The sequence below is a fragment of the Thunnus albacares genome, chromosome 9, assembly GCF_914725855.1.
Source record: "Thunnus albacares chromosome 9, fThuAlb1.1, whole genome shotgun sequence".
NCBI lineage: Eukaryota > Metazoa > Chordata > Actinopteri > Scombriformes > Scombridae > Thunnus > Thunnus albacares.
In genome coordinates, this window is record NC_058114.1 from 21,289,091 (window position 1) to 21,309,390 (window position 20,300).

Sequence of the window (20,300 nt, forward strand, 5' to 3'; positions counted from 1 at the left end):
GGGGGTGGGGGGGGCTGTAAGGTAAGGCGGTGGGTGTTGCAGGGGGGTGTGAGCGGAGCGGCCCCGTTGAGAAGAGCAGACGACAGGCCTAATAAAGCTCCACAGGGTCTAGGCCCATCGCTCTCAGCACTTCCTCTCCGCTGCCCTCTCTGCTCCCTCCTGCCCCCCCCCCCCCACTCCTCTACAGGCACATGTGGTCCGGCCCTAATGGGACCCAGCTGGACTCCCACCTTACGGACCCCAGCTCTCCTCTCCTCCCTCTGTTCTCCTCTCTCCCTTTCAACCACAGATGGCACTCCTTCAGGCAGGATATTCACTGCTGGGGGATGTGTTTAGTATCCTTTCCTTTTTTGTTTTCCTCTTCCTTGCCCTCGCCCACTCAGACTTTTTTATTCCTCTCACTGTCTTTCTCACTTCTTCTTCTTTTGCCACTTCCTGTATGGTGGCTGTGTGATGTGGCTGAAGAGGAGGGAGGAGAGGAGGAGGAGGAGGAGGAGGAGGAGGAGGGATGAGGAGAGGAGAGATGAAGCTGTCTTGTCATACAGTAGACCCTCTCCAATGCCTGGGATCCCTGGGCTCTTTATGACCCCTCCCCAGCCAGCCCCAGTCCCACCACAGCCAGCCGTTCACACGTCAGACTCCCTACGGCTGCCCTAATCAGTGCCCCTCTGCGGTGAGGTAGCGTGGGGAAACATTTGTTCCCCAGGCCTACTCTGCTTCATCTCTCTGGAGTCGCAGCCTCGGCATGTAAACAGGGCGGTGCCAATGGCCTGTCCCTGAGTTTTTATGGTACCAAGGCAGAGCAAACAAACAAACTGGAGAATTTTACGCAACAGCCTGCGAAACATTCTCACAGCACTATGGGGGACAAGTGTTGCCAAGTCCCCTCAGCTGTAATTCAAGCACGTACACATGGAAGCATGCTGACATGAAAGCATATGTGCATGAATTTCACACACATACGCACACATACCACAACCTCTCTTCCTTGCAGCACGGCTACCATACACAGAGATCAATGATAGCAGTTTATTGTCATGCATCATTTAATCGCTGTGGTGGCACCAAAGTATCCATGGCAGCCTTTTTGGGGTTTTTCAGATTCTTTTTGACAGTAAATATTTGGTTGTTCAGAAAGAGCGAAACAGTGACGACTGGGATATAATGTTTTCGTGGCTGGATAAAATCCCTGACAGGATGGCAAACAATAAATTTATGAAACACTTCCATTTTTGCAGCTGTACATGTAGCAAGCGTGGGACTTTTATCGTAATCAACTGGGGAGAGACAGCAGTTTACCATAATATCTTATAATTCTCAGACCATAACTAGATGTTCACACTGATGAATGGTTGGTCTCCTGCTGTCCTGCTGTGTGGTCCCTCTGTGGCCCCTGCAGATGGTGTCATAGCGGTTCCCCTCCATGTCAGAGATGAGAGAGATTTGGGTGCGGCGACACTGGGTTTGTACTCTTGAATTCATTATCTCTGACCAAATCCGTCCCTGTGATCAGAGCAGGAATCAGGACATGGAAGTCTTCCTTCCTGTTCATCTTTTTAAACCTACAATCTGTGGTGCCCCCCTGCGCCCTCACACACACACCACATACACACACACGCACATGCCCTGACTAAGTTGGTGTCACCTGGCATTTGTGAGGGAAGTTCTCCCAATTTTTGCACTTTTTCCTCCACTAGTGTTGCCCCTGATTACCATTCTAATCATAATTTATTTAAACATCTAAGCGTTGCTATTAAAAGAATAACTTACAATGACTTCAACAACTTTGAAACCATCTATTGATTTATAAATTCTGCAATCAAACAAAACCTTAAAACAAGTGGGACAACCGGTGCATCAACCAGTGTCTAATCTTCAAAAGTGCATAAAATTTGTCAATGTGTCCACTAATGTGGTTTGGTCTAAAAAGACAATGTGCATGCAAATCATAAGGCCCGAAGAGGAAGAATACAAACAGCTGGAACAAGATGCAGAGGTGCACAATGTCAGTTGGAAACTGAAGCATCAGTCAAAGCAAAATTCTATCAAATGAAAGGGGACATATGTATATTAGGCCCATTGGTTTCATGCTATCCCACTGATTGACAGTTGGTGGTAGTAATGTGGCAAGAAACCCAGCAATGCGCCAACAAAAAGCAGGGAAGAAGTAGTTAACAACCTCATGCAAATGTGGATGTAAAAAATGCAGTTTTCAATATATTTATTGTTTTTTTTTAATTTTATGTACCTGTATGATTTTACTGGGTGCAAGAACTTTTAATTAATCTTCCCTTAAAGGTCCATTAACTAGCTTTTTATGGAGCTTTCAACTGCATAACATAAATAAAGAACTTTGATCACCTGATAACAGGCCTTCCAGTTAAAATTGGTTTCACAAATTATTTATTGGGAGAGAAATCTATTCAATGTGTTTATTAAGCCTCGTGGATACACACAATACACTTTGATGAGAAACACCGAATGTAAACACACTGTAACTGTGTTTGTTTACAAAGAAATTCAATAGGGTGTCTTAAAGTGCAGAGGAAAAGGTACATTTTGTTTTGGGGTGAGTTTAGGTTAAGGAGCATCCCTACACAATGCCCCTTGCTGTCTGTATACTGGCCTTCTCTGACGTTTTCAGGGGGATTGAAACCATGCTCTTGCCCCTCACCCCTTACATCCACATATCCTGGACCAGAGGAGGCCCCAGAGTGTTTATGTGCGGCAGACGCCCAGGCTAAACAGGAAGGGACAGGAGACCGTCACTGGGGACTCAGAATGCAAACCCACTTCCACAGGCCCTCTCAGTGTGGATCAAGTTTGCCATTTCTCGTTTCAAAGAATATCACAAACATTACCGTAGCCCAAACGCCTACAAGTGACCACATATAGGCCAAAGCACTGTGGGTGGCAAATGTGTACGTCAGTACGCTGCTGTGAATGAATTTGCATTCACACCTGCAGTGTGTGCGCGTTTGGATCTGCGTTTATGTTTTTGGGACTGGAGTGTAGAAATACTCGTGACAACCTAGGCAGAAGGCAGACGCTACACTGTCCATGCAGGGCTTTATGTGAGCTGCTCAGACAGAAAAATAAATACTGTCAGAGAAGGAGAGTAGAGGAAAGTGAGTCTGTTTGAAGTCAGGGAGCTGCAGAGTGGAGCTGAGAGACAGATGAATCATCCTGTTTCAGAAACCTGAACGCACCCTTGTTAAGGAGCAGTAATATGTGTTTGTGTGTGGCAGCAATAACATAGTTCCAAGACTTGGCTCTGTGTGTACACATAAGCCTCTGTAACCCTACACACCTCTCTGATGATGTCAGATTAGCATTAAGCGTGAGGTTGGGCCTGTGTTTATACGTGTGTGTGTATTCAATGTGGCGAACAAGATGTCTGGTATTGTTTTTTGGGCAGTAAGAGTAAACAGCGGAAGGTAGTGGCTAAGGGAGAGTGGAGGAGCAGAGACGTTCCATGAGTGTGTTTGTGTGTACGCATGTGTGGTGAGGGAGATGATGACATCAGCGGCTGGGCAGGGAGTGGGTGAAGGGGCTCTGGTCAGTGTGAAGTCAAGTCTGTCACACAGACGTCGTCTGACTGCACGCCACGCTCACATCAGAGCACTCAGCTGCTGGCAGAGGCTTGAGGACTGGCTGACGGTGGTCTGCCAGACGCTGTCAGCTCTGTGGCAGCTTAAATGTTTCAGTGCTGGAGCCTGGAATGAGAAAAGTAACAGTCACAGTGAATGTTGGCATTGGATTTCTACATTAAAAGGTTTTCCTCTCAACTTCATGGCCATGCTGAAAGTAAATGGTGTGTACTTTTCTAGGCCACGGTAAATTGAACATTTTAAGGTCAATTGAAATGTAATTGATTAGAGTTTTCTATTTTAAGTAGATTTCAAATGAGTTTACTGTAATTTAATTTAAAACACTAGTACTCCCAAAAGAAAAAAAAAAAAAGAAAAACAGATATATGTTTTTTTTTAGTTGAGTGGTAAATCCCTGTAATCTGCAATGCACTGCTGTCTCTGGATCAGCAACCTATCTGGCTGTGTGCCAGGCTAGTGTGGAAGTTACCAATTCCAGCAGTGAGACATGTGGAAATGCCCACCTGTTTCCTTTCCTTCATTTTTTATATTTATTAATGCCTGTGATGAGTCCTCATTTTGCACGCAAATCAATTTTTGGAAATAAAAATGTTCCCTTTTCTACCACTAGTCATTTAAATCATGGCACAGACAGTCATCTTTTCTCTTCACTGCCAAGTTTTTTTTTTTCAGGAGCTTAGCTTCTGCACAAGCCGCCTGTTTATATAGCATTTGCAGTATTTGCAGGGTGGCCTAGCGGTCAGGGCTCACAGTGTGTTGGTAAGCACTGGCCTTGGCAAAGTGTCCAGGAGGAAGAACCCATATCGGCCCCCGAGGTGTTGCTCTGCAGTTGAACCAGTGCCCTGGCCTCTCTGAGTGAGAGCAACTGTAAAGAATATTCCCAACAGGGATCAATGAAGTATCACTTTTACAGTAGTGTTTCATTAAGTATTTTGGTATGGACCACCAGTGAGGGCCAGAGTCCAAATGCAGACTGAGAAATGATGAAACTTCACTCAAGGCTCATCGGTTTCCCTTTCTCCCTCCATCAGAGGAGGTGGTCCTTGCTTTTTCTGTATTCTCTCTTTGATCCCCTTCTCTCTTCTTTCCTACGATTCATCCTCCTGGCACAGACAAAGCCTATCCTTCCAACAAACGCAGCCGCTGCCATTCAGGGCCAAGCGTCAGGCTGTTGTGGAAAAGAAGACAAGATGAGAGGAGCAGGGAAGCAGAGAGGAAGTGAGAAGAGAAGAGAGGAGAAGAGAGGAGAAGAGAAGAGAGGAGAAGAGAAGAGAAGAGAAGAGAAGAGAAGAGAAGAGCAGGGAAGAGAAGAGAAGAGAAGAGAAGAGAAGAGAAGAGAAGAGAAGAGAAGAGAAGAGAAGAGAAGAGAAGAGCATGCAGTTTCACCCACCCCGGAGGTCCCCGGCAGCCCCCGGCTCTCAGTACCGTACCTCCAGAAGGCCTTATTCAGAGACTCACCTAATGAACACTCCTGCCCTCATTCAGCCCCACAATGGAGTCCTCCACTGCCATTGAGCCTGCTCACAATGGAGAACATCGCTCCAATTAAACCCCAGAGACAATAAGCTGGGGTAGGTGAAGGGGTGGGGGTGTGTGCGTAATATGTGTGTGTATGAGGGGTCGATCTGGGGGGTCAGCAGGGTAATGAACAGGCCCAAACCAGCGGATCTCTTCGGAGGTCCACTGAAGTGCCGTTGCCTCTGATGTGCTATTTGGATCAGTAAGAAGCAATTAGGTGCCCATTCCCAGCACATCCCAAACCCTTATCCTCCCCCAGGCACATCTAGTGTGTGTGTGTGTGTGTGTGTTGAAGGACAAATAGGAAAGAAAAGCGAAAGGCGATGACAGAGTACAGCCATGAGCAGGCTCGGCCACCAGAGCAGACTGGGGAATCATGAATAGACAGATGACTTGACCAGACTTGATCTCTTTAAAATGAATTAAATGTCAAATAAATGCTTCAGTTTTGAGATGATTTATGTTCATATGTAAAACAGTTTTTTGGATTTCAAATCAATATTTTTGTCTCTTTGTCACATGTAAGACTTTGTTTTGTTTTTGTAAAAAACGTGACAATATCATGACTTAGGTAATTTTGAAACAGAACTGGCCTCAGAGACAGCAGTTCACATTTGTTGTGAAAGTCTAAACACGTTTCATCACAGCCAGTGAAGAGACAGAAGAGGGACAAGTAACGGAGAAAGGAAGAGCTGGTGATCTGAGGAGGAGAAGGAGAAGAGGGAAGAAAATGGGGGAAAAAAAAGCTTTTAAATAACAAATATGAGCAGCGATGAAAAAAAAAAAACCCACAACGATTTGTATGTAAAGTTGTGTTTAGGGACGTGCTAAGGAGAAGGAGAAACAAAGCACAAAACCACAGACAAAAAAAGTGCCTTGTGCAAAGGGAGTGAGAGGCTTCCATAAATGTTGTATGTCTAATTATTGACATTGATGCTCAAAATACAGAGTCTGCAGAGACATGACATTTGAAGGAGGCAGAGGCAGGCAGGAAAGCCAACAAAGGGCAGAACAAAGGCAAGATCTGGGCCATGATAATGCAGCTCAGTGCAGATCACACTCATGAATATGGCAGCGGTGGTGGTAAAGGTGTTAGCGGGTGTGTGTGGTGCATGCATATACTGTGTCTCGCACGTGTTTGTATGTGGTTGTATTTATGCACGTCCTCACACATCTGCTTTATCGCACATGCATGTATATCAGGCGCACTGATGTCAAGGCATTTGTGTGTCTCTATCTGCCTGTGCTGGCTCCCACTGGGGCTGAAAAGTCAATCATCTAGTCTGTCAGGGGAGCGGGACACACTCGCTGCCCAGGGATCAATGCCATTCACCCCTGGGACTCTTGCTTAGTCAGTGGGGGCATCCAGAGCCCTGCAAATCTCCTTAAATCCCTCGTACTGCTCTGACAGCTGACTGCAGGGGACAGTTCTTTGTGTGTGTGTGTGTGTTTCAGTGTGTGTTTGCATGTGTATATGTGTGTGTGTGTGTGCGTGCAGGTGTCCTTTTGCACTTTTGATGAAGCAAAACAAATTAGGTGCGGTGTAACTGTCTTCCTATTTCTCCTGCCTTGTCCTCGTTTATGTGAGTGAAAACAGCATATTGGGTGTGTGTGTGAGTGCATATTTTAACATGCCTGTGTATGCATGTGTATTTTTTAGTGTATTGGTCGATTGATTGGTGTGCACCTGTTTACCCTGCGCTTCTGTATTCCTATATTAGATTTCTTTACAATTTTACAACATAAATTGGTTTTCAGACCAGGATTATGACCAACCATAGCACCAAAGACGTTTAGAAAAGAGATAAGTGCTTCAAATGCTTGACTTTGTTTGCTGTAATTTGATTCTCTAGTAGAAACATTCAGCTTTGCCCTGGATTTCTATATGAAAATCTCATTCCTCAGACAGAAGACTAAATAGCTTTGTTTCTGTGTATGCATAGCCTCCCTTCAAGCTGTTCACAAGCAACAGCCTCCATTCTCTCCTGGGCAGTTTTTGTAGGGGCTAGCCTCGCTTTGTTCAGGATCTCATCTGCCCCCAATTTACTCTCCCGGTGACCTTCCAACCCTGACCTGTCAGTGCAGCGTTCCTTTCTTTATTACTGAAAGCCATATTGTTTTCAAATGAAAAAGGACATAAATACTCACTAATATTCTAGAGTCTCACTCAAGTGGAACACAGAGTTGTAGTAAATCAAAGGCCAAGAAGAGGAGTCCCACCACTGTGTCCATGCTGTGTGTGTATGTGTGAGCTTTCCATTTGTGCATAAGAGTGTGTTTTTGTTTGACTGACCAAGTGTACACGTCTCCACTGAGTGTGGGAGGGTGCTCCATCTCTCTCTTTTTTGTTTCTTAATCTCCACACCGGTCGGTCCTCTTCCTCGCTGGTGTTGCCACAGACCTCATTCTCTCTTCCTCTCTGGTTCCTGTGGCCTCCCAGGGCTTCCTCTAGCTGTCAAGACATAGGACTGCTGAGGGACTGGGGCGATGCTGGTGGGGGTGGAGGTTTGGAGGAGTAGGGTGGGTATCATGTTCTCTCTCTCTCTCCTACTACAGATTTATGGGGGCTCAGTCCTTCTCTAAATATTTGCCTTTCCCCCTGTACTGTGGGAGATTGATGGCCTTTGATGTGGGGGGGGTGGGGGGGGTGGGGTGGGGGTGGAGGTGCAGAGGCTCAGGGTGTTGGGATGGAGGACGGGAGGAGTGTATGGATAGGTAAAGACCCGGTTTAGGGCCACTGAGGGGCCCGCTGGTTCTGGTGTACAATATATAGTTGCTACAGTTGAGATGTGAGTCATTGCTATACATGTCTAAAATGTATGTGGCGGCTTCATTTATATCAGTTTACTCCCCCATAATAGATCCATATAAACATGGTTTATACATCTTTACAGTCTAGTACGCGGTGAAACCAATGAACCGATGATTTTAACATAAATGTTTTGGAGTAATGGAACAAGGTCTGCCAATTACCTGTTCCGCAGAGGATTATGCTGGAAAAAACTGAGTGGAGCTGCTAATAATAATCCTATCCAGAGTCAATCATGAGTTACAAAAACATCTGCTATGAAGCTAACGCTCAATCTCTCTGAATCTCCTTTGTAAATAATTGGTTTCAGATTCCCCAAATCTATTTCCAGATCCAGCAAATGTTGCATCATCTGGAGTTAAATTTGTCGACGTCTGTTTGCTTTTTGCTTTTTGTCCTCGCTTTCACTCCCCCAAAGCTAATTGCACACTCCCCACAGCGAAGGCCAACTTATCCCAGACAATGATGTTTATGTATATGTAATTGTCGTAACTGCGCAGCATAACGGCCCCTTTCTCTCTGTCTTGTTGTCTAATCAATCCAAATAAATCTTATGTTGGACACGCAGCCAAAGTAGTAACTGCACTGTGAGAGCAAATAATTGCTTTGGTTATTACTGCTGAAAGGAACATAAACAAGTAATTTCAGCTATCATGGCGGTGGTGACACAAACTTTCTTTTGCTCGCTTGGTTGCCCCCCTTCACCCCCCCTTCTCCGCACATCTCTACTCCCACACCCACCATGACACACACACACACACACAGTCATATTTCTATCACTTCAGAGGACATTACATTGACTTACATTCATTTCCTGGAGACTTATCCTAACCCTAACTATAACCACCATATGCCTAACCCTAACCATTACTGTAACCTTAACATAACCCTAAACTTACCTTAACTTTAAACCAAGTCTTCACCCTAAAATTAATGATTTACATTAAGGGGACTTGCTTTTTGTCTCCATAAGGGAGGTGAGTGTAAACAGATTTACGTCCTCACAACATGAGGAATACCTGGTCCACACACACACACACACACACAATCCACCCACTTCACCCTGCACATCTCCTCTTCTACTTTTCCCTGTTAACAGCTCAGTGTCAGGGGGTAAGTACTGGGGCCCTACCTCTGCACCCCACTGAGTGGAAGAGCTTCCACCTCACACACAGACACGTATACATACACATACACACACATACATTTACACTCAAATGCTCATATGCATAAGCTCAATCATATACGCATGTATGCAGACGTGCAGTAATAAACACATTCAGACCAAAATAGAAAACACAAAATCCACATACATACTGTATATAGACAGGCTTTCTAACATACATACACACACATACACACACACACACACAAACACACACACACACACACTCAGTTCACCTCTGGTTCCTATTTACCTCCCTCCTCCCCAGGCAGCCATTGCTCCAAAGCAGCGTTGTGTTAGTGACACGGAAGGGAAAGGGGAGGAACAGAGAGGTCATTCGGATGACTAATGGTAGAATTCTCAGGAAACTCCGGGAACATTCTTCCTCAAATTATGCTATTAGCTGCTTGGGGGAGCAGAGAGAGACAGAATAGCGGAGACAGAAGGAAAGAGAGAGAGAGAGAGAGAGAGAGAGATGGAGGCAGAGGGAAAAAAACTGGCGTGGATAGTGTGTGGGGGGGTAGGAGGAGGGTGCAGGCCTTAAAACAACAGAAACAGAAAGAGAAAGGAACTTGTAGCCGTTTGGCCTCCTGTTCTTCAGCGGAATGCAGTGCAGTGGCATTTACACGTTCGCAGTGATTTATTGGCGTTGGCGTCCCCCCTCTGTCTCTGTCAATACAGGCCTCTCAGAGCCAGGAAAAGGACCTAAGCCCAAGCAGACAGTGGGCCTGAACTATTCTCCCTCTCCCCCTGCACCTGTTCCCTTGGCGGGGGAAACGAGAGCCTGTAATTATGTGTGAAAGGGGCTCTGCTGGATAGCCGGTGTGATAGCGTCAATCCGCTAATGTTTTGTATGAGGGCACTATATGATCCCAAGAGCACAAGAGGGCGAGCTCTTTGAGGATTTGTTTCAATATTGTGTCACACAGCAGGCATTTACATGTGTTTAGTTTCTGGTGTATTGTGTGTGCATTATTATCTTGGATGTAATGCTGTTGGTTTGCAATTTTGATGTGTGGTACATGTAGAATATAGAGATAGTTATCTGAATGTATTGGAATACCTTCTGTGCTTGCTGGTTGCTGCGGTGGTCTGTACTCGGGGTACAACAGTGGTAGACCACAGTGTGGTTGGAAGGCAGAAATAACTGCCTAGGGAGGTAAAAGGGTGCGTTCATCTTTTATCCTTACTGGGTCGCTTACACACTTCTCTCCTATATAATATCAGAAACTCTTTGCTATTCACTGTAGTAGGAGTTCCAATAGAGACACCAAAACTAGGTGCTGCTGACAGTTACAACATATTTCTACGACCATGTAGCATTTTTCACTGCACTACCATAAAATTAAGTTTCACCACATCATGTGATTTCATACCTGTGCTGTATCAGGCATTAGCCGAGGGAAATGGCTCATGTACTGTTATTGTTTGAATTCCAGGTCACTGTGGCCTAGATTTTACCTTTTACTGATGTTAAAAAATCCCCTGGTTTGTAACTTTTAATAGAATAAAATCATATAAAATACTGTACAATGCAATTTAGTTTCTTTGTTTCATTGCACCACATGTCCTATTCAAGTAAAAGATGGCTCTAAAAATACATCCCTATTGCCAGATAAAAAAACCCCCCTCAAAATAGGACAATTCTGTGAAACCCTGGATTATGTTCAATGACAATATTGTTCATGTCCAGTGCCAAAATTCTCCTTTTCTGCAAAATCTGTGCATGGCAACTACAGTATGGTTAAGGCTAGGGAAACATTGCAGTTATGATTAATATAAACACAAGTGTTAATTGCAGCTCTGTGATGTAGGGCCAACTCTAGTCTCCTTCATGAAAGTAAAATGTGCTATATGCACATCCACCATCCTGACCTTTGCCTTACTTAAACAATATAGATCACTGAACGTTGGTATTGGATGTAAATCATGAGGTGCAGAGTCATCTAATATCGATGTATAATTCTTAGAATACAAAAAGCCTCTACAGACTTTATTCCCACAAAATTCAAATTTTCAGCATAATACTGCATTCGTATTGTGCGATTTTGACATGAATGTTAAATATAGTAACCTGAATCATTCAAAACATTCAATATTTTCTCCACTGAAAATATTAAATTATTACCGTAGAAACAAATGCTTTATTGCATCCAGCACTGCTAGATAATTTAATAACAGAGATAATCTATGTAAAATTTTCAGCTGTAATGCTGGTTTTTACTGCATCAGGTTTCCCAGCCTAAGTGTGATTTAAGTTGAAAATGGCTGCAGTGGGAATATGGTCAATTATTAAATATCAATCCCTGTCCGCCAGGTAGCAGCCTCTACATTCAGTGGTTTGAGGTATTTTGAGCTTACTGTAGAATTTCTGATGTCTGTCTACGGGGAAAATAAATCCCATCTCAGCTGCCATGAAGAACGCAGGAGAAGGCAAACAGGAGGAAAAGGAAGAACTTAAGTGTATGTAGCAACTGGGAAAAGACTGTATTTTCTCACTCATCCATGAGAGAGACAGGGAGACAGAAAAGGTTATTTCAGTTTTGCCAGGAAATGTGTCTGTATTGTATATATGCCTGCATGTGTGTGTACGTGAGTGTCTTGACAGCAGTCAGCTCATACAGGAAACCACAGAAAGCTAACATTTATCTCCATAAAATGAGGGAAAGGTTTTGCTCCACCTGCCTGATACAGAGAAAATAACAAAGCACGGCGGTCAGACAAAATAACCAACGATTTCTGCAGCCACCACTAACTTTATAAACCATCTGACCCCGTGTGTGTGTGTGTGTGTGTGTGTGTGTGTGTGTGTGTGTGTGTGCATGTGAGAGTGGAGCGACACTGTGTGAGTCACAGCAAGGCTGCAGGTGATTGGTCAGGAAGTGGTCATGTTATTATCTCTAATTGAGGGGTAATTGTAGAGCTGAGTGTACCGTACTGTATGTGTGAGTGTGTATGTGTGTGTGTGAGTGTATGTGTATCTTTCTATGTGTCTGTGTTTGTGTTTAGGTGTATGCAGAGTGGAAAATTACATCTAGAGTTTAGGCTTGCTGTGATTAAAAACAAAACAGAGTAAACATTGGGCTTCGGTGGGCAGCAGTGGGAACGGCTGGGTGATCTGTATCCTGTGTGTGTGCGTGTGTGTGTGTGTGTGCGTGTGCGTGTGTGTGTGTGATAATGTGCTTCTATTGTCGGCCTGACTGTGATGAAAACAGCCCTTACACAGGCAGCCAACTCACCTACTGAAGCTGCCAACTGTCATGGGTCTTTAAACCGGTTATTATTTTAACATATTTTCAGATTTACTATTAAATCTCAAAGTCTATTGGCAGATGATAATGTAAAAAGCACATAGTTAAATTGAGTTTTCCAATGATTTAAAAGGAATAGACCACCCTAAAATATTTTAATACTGTCAAAACTAGTACATTATTCTTATTTCTGCTATTAACTGGCCAGACATTATAAATTCACATCTACAAATTACTATGTTTCAATGCATGTAGGCCATTTAACATTTACAGTAAATGTCCAGTCACTTAGAATTCAAGGATCAGTTCACTAAAACTGGAAAAGAGCGAAAAATATTTTTCAACTGACTATTCAGAATTTAACTGCAGAGGTCCTGAGATCAGTTGAGAAAGCCATGTCTGCAATATTTATCAATGTCCAAATTATTCTGGATAATTCAAATTTCATTCAGATATTTGCTTATTGAAGCAGAAGACGAGGGTGTTTTGGAGAAGTCAGTACAGCCTAAAGTAAAGATCACAAAATAGAAAATATATTGAAGACCACAAATCAGTAATCAGGTGACCAGCATCTGCATATTGCATCCTTAGGATTGTTTAGCCTACTAAAACACCTAACAATAATAATAATAATGAAATAATATTGGAGAATGATCGTGGTTTTGGTTACAGATGGGAAAAGCTAGTATAACATTTCGAAAATATTTAACTAAGACAATTATCTTTTTTTGACCATATCCCAGTAACATTGCCTATATGTAACCATAGAAACATTAATCATACTTGGTAGTTGCCAGATATTGTAGTGAAAACAAATGAAATATGATGACAGTTAACCTTTTGTAGATATGTTCTGTAGGAACTTTTTGCATTGGCAGTGAGCAGTTTGAACAGTGAAGATTTTCAAACTCACAAGAAATACTTTCTCACATCACACCCTTTTTCTTTCTTCTCTCTGCTCAGTTTATTTCTTTCTCAGTTTTCTTTTAAAATGGACAGTTTGGTTGTGGATTATTAGAATTTGTGTGGGTTTTTAAAAAATTTTTTTTTACATTGTCTATATCTTGAAACATTAACATAATAGATCTCTCCTCTCTTGTGCTCCTGTTGTTCTCTTTTCCCTCACACTGTCTCCCCTCATCCGACTTCCCATCCCTCCCTTCTTTCCTTCTGCTGGTTTCCCCCCATCCGTCCCCTCTCCAGATAGCTGTCTGTTCTCACCTACTCTGATCAGGGATCTAATTGAGGGCAATCATTCAGATAAAAAGCCCCCTACAATGATGCTGCTGTGTTTGTGTACGTACCTGTTTGTGTGTGTCTACATATGTCTGTGGGTGAGAAAAAAAGGGGGGGGTGGGTGGGTGGGAGGTCCTCTCTGCTTCTACCCCCATCCAACCCCACCACCTCCTCTCCTCTCTCGCTCTCTCCACCACCATTAAAATGCCATGCAGCTCTCTCGACCTGTCTACCCTGCTATCCCCCCAACAAGCCTTTGTGTGGTGCAGAGAAGAGGCACTGAGACCAGGAGTGAGAGAGAGAGAGAGAGAGAGAGAGAGAGAGAGAGAGATGAAAAAGAGGCAGGCAAGCTCCCGTTGTTGACTGGTACTATTGTCTCAGACCTCTGGGAGCACCTCCTTAACATCAGGAGATCCGAGGTGCTTCCAAAAGCGCTCCACTTTTCACTCTTCTCTCCTCTCCTCTTAGCCTCCCCCAACCATGCCCGCACTCTGACCCCACACTGATTCCAGGCCATATTGATGACTTGCCGTTTCCATTGCTTCCCAGGAGTTATCCAGTGATATTTTGCTGTTTTTGACTTGGAATTTTGTCCCGACTCTGCATCAGTCTTTCTCTTTACCTTTACTTTAATTGATGATTTCCTACATGTTGCTCTCAATAAAAGGGGTTACAGGAGGATTGTGTGTTGTATTCTGGTCTATTGAGGTTATTACAGGCAGTAAAACTGGTATTTATGCCTCCTCTACAATGGTTTTGTCCCTGTATGAGTGTTGAATTTTGGTACTAAGTCTGCTAAAGATGCTATTTCCAACAATTTTCCTACAACAAATTCAACTTTGCCTGTGCTGGAACTGTTACATTGCCTACAGTTGGCCAATTGTCTTCTGAAAAGAAAAAAAGTAGATGCAATTCAAGACATGCAATACAACATCTAATAAACATCTTTTATTTGTGTTGTAGGTCGATTTTTTTTCAATTAAAGCATGCACCCATTAGCGTTAGACAGCCACAGAAGTCTGCCACAATGACACTGGGCATCCATAAAATATGCGCAGTGATTGCAAAGCCCTCCATGTGAAGAGCACCCCAATATCCCCTCTCTCTCTGTCTCTCTCTCCATTCACCCAGTAAGAGCCAGTGTTGGTGTCATTGTAGTGCGACTGGTGGTGTGACCCCACCAGAGCAGGGGGACACGGTGGTGGTGGTGGTGGTGAAGGTGGTGGGGGGGTTTGGAGAGGGTAGAGGTGGGGGAGCTCGGAGGGTAATAGGGTGGGACAGGCTGCTGTCGAGTGATCCAACCCCACTTGGCACCACTCTGCTCCCCATAGTGTCCATATCCCACTCAGGGTTCTTCTCGTTCCTCTGGTGCTCCTTTACGATTCGTTTTCAATTTTATTCAAGATGTTTTATTGAAATGAGATCATTATGACATCTCTCACAAGGAGGTATGGATTACTGACCACAATAATAAACTTTACTTTTGCAAAATAATTATTGTATGCTATTATCTATAATGTCAATATGACTTGGTAGAAAACAAGGAGTTCAAGGTTGTATTGGTTCAAAATTCTAGCTATCATTATATTTTAATTGAGCACCTGTGTTCAGAGATATCTTCGTTTTATCTTCATTAAAAGTCTTTCACCTTCTGTTCCAGTAACAGTAACTCCCGCTTCTCTTTTCATTTCTCTAAACTTCCAGACGATGTTTAGTGTCTCTCAGAGGGATTGCGGCATTCCCCCACAACTCTCTCTTCACAGCCCCTGGTATTTTTGTCATGGCTGTGAGTTTAAAGGTCATCTTGTGACCCTGGATCCTCTAAGTTTGTGTCTTCCTGTGCTCCATCAGACCTCCTTTTCTGACACTGTGAAGTTACTCCCCGGTGACTACTACGTTCACTTTATTTTGTGTGTTTGTGTGCGCCCCCCAAGTCATGCGAAAAGTGAGAAAGACAGGCAGTGAGAAAAACGGGAAATGAAAAGGAGGAATGCACAGCAATCTGAGGGCCACTTTGGGAGCCTTACTCTGCATTTACTTACATTATAGTTGGCAAATGTAAGTGCCCCTAAGTAGAGCTGAATGAAATTTGTGCACTGGCTCTAATGTGATTTGGAGCTTTGGCTTGTATGTGTGTTCTGTGGGTGGCTACTGGTTTTAAGTGTGTGTGTGTGTTTGGCACTGTGGGCTGTTGAGCAATCCTGCCAGAAGACCCCTCTCCAGTATCAATTAAAGTCACCAGCTCACTCCACTTGCTGCTGTCACCCAGGTTTACCCAGCTCTCTGCCGCAGCCAACACACTAGCAGGGAAAACATTAACATAAGTAAGCCCTCTACTGACAACTCTCTCCCTCTCTATTTCTCTCTCTTCTCATATTGTCCTCTTTTCCACATTCTCTCTTTGCCTTTTTCTCTTTTGCACTCTCTCCCTTGTTCTTTGTCTCCTCTCTCTGACTCTCCATCCTTCTCTGTCTGTCTCTCAGGCAGGGAAAACATCATTGTCATGGAGAGAAGGATGACAACAATGAAGCGGCTGCAAATCACACTGATTGTTAGTGCTGGACCCGGTGGATGGGGAGAGGGCTAATGTAATTGTCCAGGCCCTTGTCACTGTTGATACAGGCTCTTCAGAAGGCGGGGTGATTTAGCTAAAAGCTATCTCTAGGCCAAGTAATTAGACACACCATTCACAGTGGCATTAGCACGGACTGCTGCCACTGTGTCGCTCGCACTGTGTGCGGATATACACACAAACGAACACATCTCGCTAAGGCTTTATCACGCCACTCTGGGTGTTATTCAAACCATTAGCAGGGAGCATGTTGTTCCAGGGAGGGAACAAGTGTGTGTGAATTTGTGTGTGTTCATATGTGTGAGAGAAATTCACATGCCTGTGTACTTGGATGTGTTTGCCTTCATGTATCATCACTATCGTCTGTTTCTGCCAGCTGACACGGGCTGTCTAAGATCGAGTTGAGGTAGTGCAACACACTTGACTTCCCTAAAGCATCCAGTGTTCCCAATCTCCCACCGTGACTCCATGCTCTCCCATTAAATCAATTAAACCAATCCAACACTCAGCTCAAAACAGACAGGGCAGAGTAGAGCAGGCACTGTGCCCCTCTGTTCAACATGTACTTCAGTGGCATTCTAACCTAAAACCCATGGGAATTGGACTGAAGTGCGTTGGATTGTTTAGCTATACTCACTCCAGGATAATGCCTTCTGTAGAGGTCCGTTTACATTCGAGGCCTTGAGATGAATAACAATATGTCCATTCTGATTTCTATTTTTTCTTTTTTTTTTTACAGTTGTATGGTCAATTCAGATTATTTGAAGCATGAATGATGTAATATATACTGCCCAAGTCTCATATTGTCCATGACTATGAGTCTAGTGCATATACGAATGCACGCATCTTCGGATTGTCGATTTTTTTCATGAAAATACTGACTGACACTTTATAAGGGAAATGGATAGAGTTTTAGCAAAGGTGAAAAAGTAGTAACAAGGCAATGAAGCGGCAAGAAAGGCAAATAAGGGAAAACACTTGAGCATGCACACATTTATTCTGTGAAAATCCTCAGTAGGACGGCACACCAATTAAATAATTTGCTCATATAAGGACATTTCGGGCAGAACCTCTTCCTCAGCTTGCAAACTGGCAACAGGAGGGCTGTGGAGTCCTGCTGATGATTTGGAGCCTTTGTTTTTGAGGATTCACAGTAGCACCTACCTATAATATAAACTCATTATCATTTTCACATTCATTCCCTGCTTTGAGCCGCTACCTCTAGTTGTATAAAGTAACTAAGTACACAGTCACGTAGCGTACTTAAAGGAATAGTTCAACATTTTGGTAAATACACTCAGCGAGCCAAGCCAAAAGGTAAAAAAAAAATCTACCTAAAAAAGACAAAATTGGAAACGCAAAGAAGTTGCATGTCTGTCACATAACCCCCTGCCCTCTGTACAACCAAAATTTCTTTACACGTTATTTTGTACAGTTTATACAAATTAGATCTACCGTGTTAATTAGTGAGCCTTAGAGCGGCTGGTAGGCAGATTTTATTACCTTTGAACAGAGCTTGGCTAGCTGTCTGGTGGTCCTAGCTTCACATACAGACATGAGAGTGATATCAAACTTTTCATGTTTCAGCAAGAAAGCGAATGAGAATGTTTCCTAAAACATCAAAAAATTCCTTAAAGTACAGTTTTTAGTTGCTTGTACTTTACACAAGTTCCATCTAATACTGCTTAATACTTCTTCTCCGAAACATTTTAGAGAGAACAATTGAACTTTTGACTCCACTGCATTTATTTGGCAACTATCACTACTTTGCAGATTATGACTTCAAATAATGATGAGCTAATTCAATTTAATGCTTCATTGAATGCCAACAGTTTTTAAAGTAGTTCAAGTTAGCTAGCAATTAGCTGGACTTCTACTAAAGTGAAAGTTTAAATCCATCAATTTTACTTGTAATTTTAATGCTGTATTGACACTAGGTATTGAGTTTAAATACTTCTTTCATGACAACTACACAGCCAAATCTAAACATGTATTTTTCACTGATGTCAGCCTGTTAAGATTTCAGCTATGAAGACTTTCGCATATTTGGCTGTTTCAGGTGTCAGCAAACAGTAAAACAGTGACAATCACTTTGTAATACAAACAGCTATAAAAGAAGACTAGCTTTGTTACTGGTGAGTTAGCTTTACCCTGCAAGCATCCGGATGGCCTGAGGGAGGTTTGTGTTAAGTTAAGGCCAAGTGGAAAGCACTAAAACTCCCTCCTAAAAAAAAATCATTCTCTCTCTCTCTCACCCTCCACCTCTATTTTCCACCGTTCACCCCTCTATCCTCTCTCCCCACCTCTCCTCCTGCTCTGCTCCCTCTTTATGGGGACACCGGACTCCCTGACAGTTTGTTTTAAATTTGACCGTGCAGATGTTTCTCTGGGTGACTGACTTTTATAGTTTAGAAAAGATTATATCAGCTTTCCTTAAGATTGTGTTACTGTATTTAAAAATGACTGGAGATCGAAGTGGGAGGGGGGGCAAGAGCAAGTGGGGGGGGGGGGGGGGGGGGGATGAATGGTGGAAGGGGTGGGGGTGGGGGGGACAAAGAGAGAGAGATGGAAGCTGGGTAAAGGGGATTTGTGTAGTGAGAAGGGGAGGGGAGGAGAAGGGGTTTGTAGGTCTCTAAATCCTGGGTGTCCCTCTTGGTCTCAACAGCGCAGACTGGACAGGGAATTTCTGTGGAGCAGGGAGGATGGAGGATAAAGAAAAACGAGGAGGGGGGAGATGGGGATCAGGGGAAGGAGGTTAGAGTTCACAGCAGCCAGGTTTGGCTTATTGCATTAGACACAGATTCTTTCTAATTTCAAAGGACAACACCAGCGTCAAATTTGAGGATATTAGTTTTTGATAGGCAGCTGGGGCAAAGCACACAGTACAGGGGCGGGCGAAAAGGATAGGGTGAGTCCTGCTTTTTCCCATTATAGGCCACATATCCAGACAGTCACTCCTCTTTTAAAATTGTCTGTCTTTTTCTTTCCCTCTATATAAACACTTTACCCCTTTTTTATGGCAACAAGTAAAGTCAACTGTAGGGTCTATTAGGAAGGTGAAGATATAATATTTTGTAGATGATTCTCAGCTTGACTGGGAAAAAGCAAGCAACTATTCTCTATTTAGTTGTGTGAAGACTTGAGCAGCAAAACAGTTTTAGCTGTGATACTTAAGCTGTAATTCAAATGTTTAACAATATAGTTTAAAGGCAGCAAGTGTAGCCAGGAAAAGCTAGTGAAACTACGTTACAGTAGGCCCAAAAATGCTACTGGAAAACAGGCTGAACTTTCTCTAGTGGCCTAGCAGAAAGAGGCAGGGGTAGAAAAAAGAAGAAAAGTTAAAGGGTAGCGAGGCAGACAAGCGTAAATAAAACAATGCATATCATTTATCTGTAATCTTTATATCAGAGTCTTTTCCTTCCGTATCGGTGTCAGGACGAATCAATTAGGTCATTCATCCACATTCTCACAAAGGGAAAAACGCATCAGCAGCAACTTCTAAAGTTTCCTTATGAAAATATGCAAAAAAGAAACAGTAACTATAATTGAAAGATTAAAGAAATGGAAGGCGGCCATCGAATCTGGCTCGCACCGTAGGTCCAAGCGATTTTAATGAGAGATGAAGAAAGGGTGATGTGGAGGTTTTCTTCACAGGTTCGGCCTGTTTGTTTAACAGGGAGCTTGGGTTACGTTCATTAAACCATGGGCTGCTGCTCCACTGTAAGGCTGTAATGCACACGTTATCAGACTGCGTGGCAGGAACAGTTTTGTACTGCCTGACTGCCGGCCTGGTCCACTGGCTGACTCTTTCTCGCTGGTCGACTTGAATCTTGACTGATTATCTGATGAGCCAGCTGGCTGACTAAAAGATCAAAAGACAGGGCATGAGCAAAAATTGAATTTGTTATTTCTTTCAAGATCAAAAATAGCCTCTGAAGGACCTTCATCAGAACAAATGAGTAACTCAGGACAACAATACTTCTCCAATGACAGTTCGGCAGCAGTGCTGGCTGGGGTTAATTACAGTTAAGGTTAATTGTCCATCAGTTCCAATTTTGGTTCTGGTGCATGTAGCAGCATCAAAACAGATCTTAACATTGGCCCTATACTTACTTGCCTTATGAGAGGAAATTGGGCT